This window comes from Gossypium hirsutum, chromosome A13 (assembly GCF_007990345.1).
Source record: "Gossypium hirsutum isolate 1008001.06 chromosome A13, Gossypium_hirsutum_v2.1, whole genome shotgun sequence".
NCBI lineage: Eukaryota > Viridiplantae > Streptophyta > Magnoliopsida > Malvales > Malvaceae > Gossypium > Gossypium hirsutum.
This window is the reverse complement of record NC_053436.1, coordinates 70,767,530-70,775,884: the sequence shown is the minus strand read 5'-3', so window position 1 is coordinate 70,775,884 and position 8,355 is coordinate 70,767,530.

Sequence of the window (8,355 nt, the reverse complement as noted above, 5' to 3'; positions counted from 1 at the left end):
GTATGAGTCTTGCTTCGATTCTGTCAAATTGACACGGCTGTGTGGTTTGCCCGTGTGAGGAAGCCCAGGCCGTGTTGATTCCGTAAGCTGGCCCATTTTCTCTATTTTTTGCTCATTTCTCGTTCCTTTCACACTCCTATGCTCACCTAAGTATAAAACATGCAATTAAGGAATTAAGAGCATCGAATTCACCAATTTTAAGGAAAAATCATCCATAAAATATGCTAAGCATGGGATAGAAATATGTATAAATTCGGTTTATCAATGGCTTGATGCTGACGACTCAGCCCTTACACTTCCGCGACCTCAGCCACGACCTCTCGTAGCTCTTCTAGCACTCATCATCGATTCACGTATTATCTAGATTAAAAATTTTATGAAGTTTAAGTTAGTTTCAATATTTAACCCGATGTTTTATGAAAGTATTTAGAGAGAATATTTAACCCGATGTTTCAAGATCTTACGGGCTTCAGTTCCACTCTAACAAAATCATCTATAGTAGCCCTCTAACTATCTACTGTATAAAAATTTAAACAAATTTAAGAATAAAAGTACTTACTTGGTTCAACGTCGGAGGCTCGGTGTGCCGCTCAGCAAGACTTCCCCTTTTCCAATTTTTTTTAAACACAAAAAGAAATCAAGTAATAAGGCCCACTTCACAGCCCATGTTTTGCAACCTGCTCTGATACCACTAAATGTAACACTCCAAACTTGGCCCGAACGTTATGGCTAAACTTGGCGTGTCACATTGAAGTGTTTTAGCGAAAACCATGTTTTCATTGAAAACCCTTCTTAAAATAAAAGAAAATCTTAAAAACAAACTCCTTTCAATCACTTGTTTGAAACATAAGATTTGATGGAAACATGTCACTTAAAAATTTAGTTGCGGAAACATAGGAAATACATACAATAGTTTAAGAAACCATGTTCTACTTCTTATAATTACATCACATAGAAATAATAATCCAAATAATAACAAAATAGAAGCCCTATTACAATCTATTTTGAATAGTATTTAATAAAATAGAAACTTATATGTTTTTTTTAAAAAAGTCCAAATTATCTTGCTAACTGGCCACCTAGTGTACCTCCGAACATCGAACCTTCTAATAAGCATCACTTAAAAAATAAAATAAAAGAGGGGGTGAGTTTTCGCAAACTCAATATGTACAACTCTCGTAAAAAAACAAGCATCCGAAAAATCATTATACAACAAACATGCTATGCAATCCCATCCCAATAATCCATCCGCTACACACCAGCTCCATCCCCTGTCACACTATGTGGGATATAAATATCAACCCACCCAACCGACACATCAATGGTAGCCCGGTTGCGGAACTACCTTCATTTACACATTGGGCTTTAAAAGCCATCGGCGGATCCACGATTGTCAAGCAACCATGCGATCCAAATATACTCCCTCCGTTCCATAATTTCTAACCCATATGCAACCTAAGCAGAATATCATATGTATGTATGTCACATCCATAAAACTTACATTTAACACCTAGGGTATTTTGGTCATTTTCGCCCTTAGGGGCATTTCGGTAATTTTTCCATTTAATATGGTTTTCACTTACCTCAGCCCATTAACAAATCTTGTGAGCTAAGATGAATGAATACTATGCACCAGGTAGGATTCCAGAGAAGAGGAGGTGAGTCGTTAAGACCGCTTAAGTACCAAGCTCTCTCTAGATCCAATACTAGACATGCATATACCTGTTGCCACACCTCAATCCTATGACTTGTCCACAGTCACAATTTATTAATTGAGTTATATGTAGTTATCCTATACTAGGCCCAAAACCCCTACATACATGCATATGGCCCACTTGGCCCAATCTCATTTATATGGCCCATCAGGCCCAATTGATATTCATATGGCCAATTAGGCCCAAATCACATGCATATTCATGCTCACATAAAATTTTCTATCACATAGCATCAATTTTCACCTTTTACCTATTATCAGCCCAACAGCCCATCGGGCCCATTTAGCCCATTTCAGCCCATTTGGCCAATTCACAACCCAAGTCCACAGAATCGCCCGTGGGCCTCAGGCAACCTATTGGTTCCCTCCTCACTAATTTTCACACACTCGCAAGACCACCGTAGCCTAACCTTCAACTTTTCGACATTTCAGTTTTTTGACTTTTCGGTATTTCGGCTTTTGCGGATTCATTGTGCGTGTGCAGTGTATGTATACACCTGGTAAGCAAGCATGCTGCGATTCCTTTAGTCACCAACCTACAAATGATATCATTCTACAATTAATCACATACTTAATACATATTTTTACTAAAACTGAAACATCACATTTCACCTTACCTTGCGCGACAAGTATAATAACTCATTCTTTAATCACTAACCATGATCAACTCCTAGATCTGCATCAATCTTAACTATTAAATCTAGAATAATAGGTGACTCGCATCCAACACAAGTCCCCTTTACCTTAACTATAACCATTCGGCCAACTAAGATTAATAGTACTTACCAATGTCTCTCACCTGAAGAGCAAATCGATAGGGATCCAAAAACTAAAATTCGATACCTATTCCTACCCAAAAATTGATTAGAAAGAGTGAGGAACAATAATCGATACCTTAGCAAAAACCAACTGGAAGAGCAAACACTTACACTAAATTTGATCAAAGAGCATTCGGCCCTTGGAAGATTCAGCTTTTCGGCTTTCAAACTTGGTATGATGAACAAGGTTTATCTGGAGCCAATGGAATCAAGAAGAAATCAGCTAACTAACAATGGATCAAATACTTGAGCAAAGGAAGAATAGAGAATCAGCACAAGAAAAGAAAGAAGGAAGCAATGGTTTTCGGCTTTTTGGATCTTGAAGAGAATAGGGTTTCTGGTAGCAAGGTGAAAAAAAGATTTCAGCATTAGCCTGATACCCTTGCATTCGGCACTTATTTATAACCCTTATGGCCGAATTTCTCAAGCAGAAGTTCCCATTTCAGCTCCACTTGCTCCTCATTTCTCATCCCCTCATTTTTATCCCTAATAACCCCTTGATCCTTTCCTCAAATTTCTCTTTTAATCACTCCCCATGGAGTCCATCTTCACGCCACTTCCATCCTTCTAGAAGGCCAAAATTAAACTTTTAAAAATACTAAACTAGGATTCGAACCTTGGATCTCCCTGCTAGCCACTAACGCCACCTCCCTACACTCTAAGTGGCGTCACTTAGCTACCATTCCACAAGGCTTTTTGATGTCATTCTTCCCTATCTTTATTAAAAAGCCCAACTACTTGTCGACAATGTCCTTTTAATAATTAAACTATAATTTCATTTACCCCTAGGTTCAAACTCAAACCTTAATTAAGACCTATAATTATCACTTGGCTAGGAATATAAAACACAATTTTTATCAAAATCGAAAACAAAGAAAGTTCGGGATTTCGATATTTTTGGGTTTTGAGATTTTTGGGGCATTGCAAAAAATCAGCTCATTTCTTTCATGCTGCTGCCAAAAATTTGGGGTTCTCCATAGCTAGGGTTTTCAAGCTTTTCAAGCTCAATAGTAAGTGCTCCCAAGCCTCTTTTTTAATGTTCTTCGTATTTTTAATTCCTGATAGCTTACTCTCTCTATTTCTACCCATATTTCATGCCAGGGTTCATGTTTAAAAATTTACCCATGCATGAGTTACTTGTATTTTGATGTTTTATGGAGGAATATGAAAGTTGGATGTGTGTTAAGTATCTTTTCCTAGGTGATTTTCATGAAAAACCCCTAAAAGGACCTTTTTGCCAAAGGTATAAAGTATGAGGTAGAAATGTGAAATAATGGAAAAATATGGGTTGCCATAAGAGGGAAAAATGTTTGACTAGGCTTGGGTAAGGTAGAAATAGCATGCATTTCATTATACGAGCCTAGGGTTTAAATCGTAAAAATGTGAAAGGTTAGGGGCAAAACGGTCATTTAGACTGGGGGTGCAATTTAGACTCATAAAGTATAATGTGAGTTGTTAATGATTTAATTTTATTGTTATAGACCCCAAGAAACAAATTTCGGAGGTTGATCGAGGAAAATGAAAAGTTTCAGAATAACCGAAGCACGATTCCGAGACGAATACCAGGTAAGTTCAGATAACTTAAAGTAAACTCATAATATACCAAATTGTATGTTTTATGAATGTATGATAATTGTATTTGATGATGGCATGGAAATCTATGCAATACATTCTTAATAATAATATGTTGATAAATGAGTTTAGATTGATAAGGAAATTCAATGGATAAACCATGATTTACATGTGACTTGAGATCCTGCATGTGTTGCAGGCGGGTAATCCGTTGATCTCAAATATAAAAAAGGATCTAGCCCAGACGGGTGTTCCTTGAGTGACTGGGCCTTCCAAAGAATATGTGTGCATTATGGATTTAGCCTAGACAGGTAATCCAATTAGGGTCTGAATTTAGCCTGGATTGGTATTTCAGATCCGTGCTCACTAAGGATGTTTGTCACTATAAGGGATTTAGCTTGGATGGTAATCCCGACATTACCTTCTGAGTTTATATATAGGGGATTTAGCCTAGACTGGTAATCTCGCCGTATGAGTGAGGTTTGCGAGAGTGCGTACATGAGACGATCACTCTTATAACTTGACGGATAATGGGTAACCTATCGAAATTTCCTACAAACTCAACAGGATTAACATGAGATATATTTATAAATGAACAGATGAATGATGAGCTCATCTAAGACAAATTACATAGTACATTATTATTGTGACTAACTTGTTGATTGAGTGCATGTGATAGGGAAACAATTTCATTCTTGTTGGTATATTTGCTAAATATGGTTGTATGCTAATTACCTGGTAAGTTTACTTTCCAGTTATTGGGGCTTACTAAGCATGTAAATGCTTACCCCTATCTTTTTTCCCTGTCTTACAGAGCTCAAGGACTCATAAATATTGGAAGACGGTTGGAGAATGAACACACTATCAACTAGACTAGCTTTGGTATATAGATACCCTTATTTTGTTCAATGGCATGTATAGGGCTTTGGTTGTGCTATTTGAATTTCCCATATGAAAGCTTGTAAAATTTTACATATCTTCTTGTATTTGGCCATGTAAATTGACTTATTTTGAAGTAGGCTATCACCTACAAATCTATGCATGTTTATGTTTACATGGAGTGGCTTGCCCATAATTGGAAATAAATTACAATAATGAGCCAATCTTAAAGGTGCTAAAGAGGCATGGAAAATTCTTAATACAAAAGAAATAAGATAGCATGTATAAAACCTATGACATGAGGTTTACATGCAATGAGGTTTACCAAGGATATATGTAAGTATATAATCTGGCCTTATTATGTATTGAGGTAACCTATAAGTGTGACTGGTTGATAGAGGGTGACCAAAGGCTTAGAAAATAGCCTAACAAGGTCTACACGGGTAGACACACGGGCGTGTGTCTAGGCCGTGTGTGACACACGGATTGGCCCCAGTGGCATTTGGTATGGCCGTGCGTCCCCTGCACCTAAAATTTTAAGTCAGTGTCAAGCACAGGATGGACACATGGGCATGTGACTTGGTCGTGTGTCCCTAAATGTATGCTGACATCATAAACAGAGAGTTACAAGGGCTGAGGGCATGGGCGTGTCCCAAGCCACACGAACATGTGCGACCACACGGCCCCACCCACATGGGTGTGTCACTCAATAAAGTAAGGAAATTTTTACAAGTTGCCCAAAGTTTATCGAATGTTTTCGATTTTGTCCCGAACCGCCTCGATGTTTGGTTTAGGTCTCGAAGGCCTGAATAAGGGATGATATGCATGTGTTTGAAAAGTTTTAAATTTTAGGTGAAATTCAGTGACCCGATTTAGTGTGTTTGTGAATGTGTAAGCCCGGTAATGCCTCAAATCCTATCCCGACATTGGGTACGAGTGAGGGGTGTTACACCAATACAAATGGCTAATATCATATCTCAAAACTTATCATTAAACTACACGCTTATACATGCCATATACCATAATTATAAAGCTTCAAAAGTACCAACAAGATGATTGATAGTGTGACGATGTTCCTGATGATCCCTGAGTCTGAGCTAGCTTCGATTTTCTATAAAAACATGGAAAGAACACACAAAGTAAGCTTTAAAAGCTTATTAAGCCATATATAAATAAATTATCACATGAATCAATATCATTTCCATCAATAGGCAACTATGAGTAAACATTTATAAGATCACAAACCTTTCTCATAATACACATATTCAATATCATAATTGAATTCATCAAATACTTCCCTTTCATTACTTGTATGAATCTCGTACATACCTGAGTCATTTAACTCATTCTCACATTCTTTCTCGACTTGACTTTGACTGTTGAACCATTCGAAATCGTTAAGGATACTCGGAATCACACAAAGCTAGTACAGTGCCATATCTCAGATATGGTCTTACATGTTATCACATATCGATGCCACTATCCCAGACAAGGTCTTACACAAAATCACAATATGATGCCAATGTCCCAGACATGGTCTTACACGTAATCAAAATACAATGCCAATGTCCCATACATGGTCTTACATGTAATCACATCTCGATAACCTAATGTCATGACATTCGTATCCTATACTATTCCTAAGGTTCGTACGGGACTTTTGAATATTGTAACTTTGGTTAATTCTTGCTTGTATTTGCACATTCGACATTCATAGCAATTCAATGATAATAAAACATATATAATTCAATTTAAGACATTTATTTGCATATGAACTTACCTCGAATAAACACTGAACGAATCGGATCGACTACTGACAACTTTCGATTCCCCCGATCTAAATTAGATTTCTTTCGTTCTTGATCTATATATATTCAAAGTTAACTCATTTATTCATTCAATTTAGTCCACAAACATATATTTGTGCATTTTTACACTTTAGCCCCTAAAATTCCACATTTATTTAATTTAGTCTCTATTTCATAGATATAAAAAATCCACAAAATTCAATAAGACCCTTGCTTGGCCGAATTACCCTTATACCCTTAGTAGCATGTATCTTTCATTTATTTACACTTTTAACCCCACATTTTCAACTTTTCAGAAATAAATCCCTAATTTGCATTTTTACTCAAAATCGCTTTACAAAACATAGATATCTATCAACAATTATTCATTTTCCATCATCAACATTCAAAAACATCAAGGTATCATCAATGGCAACTAACAAATTCATCAACCAATTCAAAAATTAGGGTACGGGCTAGCTAAATTACTAAGTAACGATCTCAAAAACGTAGAAATCATAAAAAACCGAACCAAAATAGACTTACAATTGAATTATGCAATGGCTGAATATCCCAAGCACTAAAAATGGTTTTCTCCTTTGCTATACATGGTTGAAGATGATGATATTAATTAATGATTTCATTTCTTTTTATTTATTTATTCATATTAATAACCAAATTACCTAAATAACCTTTAATAAAACATTTAAAACACTTATTCATATGTTCATATAAGTCCACTAATGTCTCAAATGGTTTAATATTAGCATAAGGACCTTTTATTTAATAAGCCATAGCAACTAGACACCTTTATCAAACAGAATGCAACTTTTGCATTTTACGTAATTTAGTACTTTTCGAGAATTGAGCTATTAAACGATGAAATTAGCTCACGAAATTTTCACACATATATAATCACATGCTGTAAACACCAAAAATAATATTAAAATAATTTTTGACGACCTTGAATTTGTGGTTCCGAAACCACTGTTCTAATTTAGCTAAAACTAGGCTATTATTTAGTTGAAGTGTAACCGTAGTAGGTCTAACTTCACCTATCCCCAACTTCCTAATATTGACTTGGGCATCAAGTTGATACCGCACCCAAGTATATAGTGCTTTACCAGAATATGTTGCTCAAATATTGTAAGGTATGGTAAAACATCCAGGATCCTTTAATTTTGGGGGTAGTTTGTCTTGAAGATATGCATTGCATTCCTTTGTCAGGGCTACCGTTTCAAATTCTCCATGTCTTCATTTTTTAGACAAGATATCCATCATGAATTTGATGTAGTTCGACATTTGTTCAAGTGCTTCAACCAATAGGATGTTGATATGAAGTTGCTTGAGTACGTCTAGAAACTTCTTGAATTGAATTTCCTACTTATGCTTCTGAAGTCTTTAAGGGTAGGGTGGTGGAGGTTTCTTTACTAGAACTGGTTGATTCATCTTCTGTGGTAATTCTGCATCAACAGAGTTGTTAGTTGATCAGAATTAGCTGGTTCTGAAGTTAACTTTCAAATTTTGCAGATTTTGGTTCTTTTGAAATTGGAATTTCAACACTCAGTTGAACTTCCTCTGAATC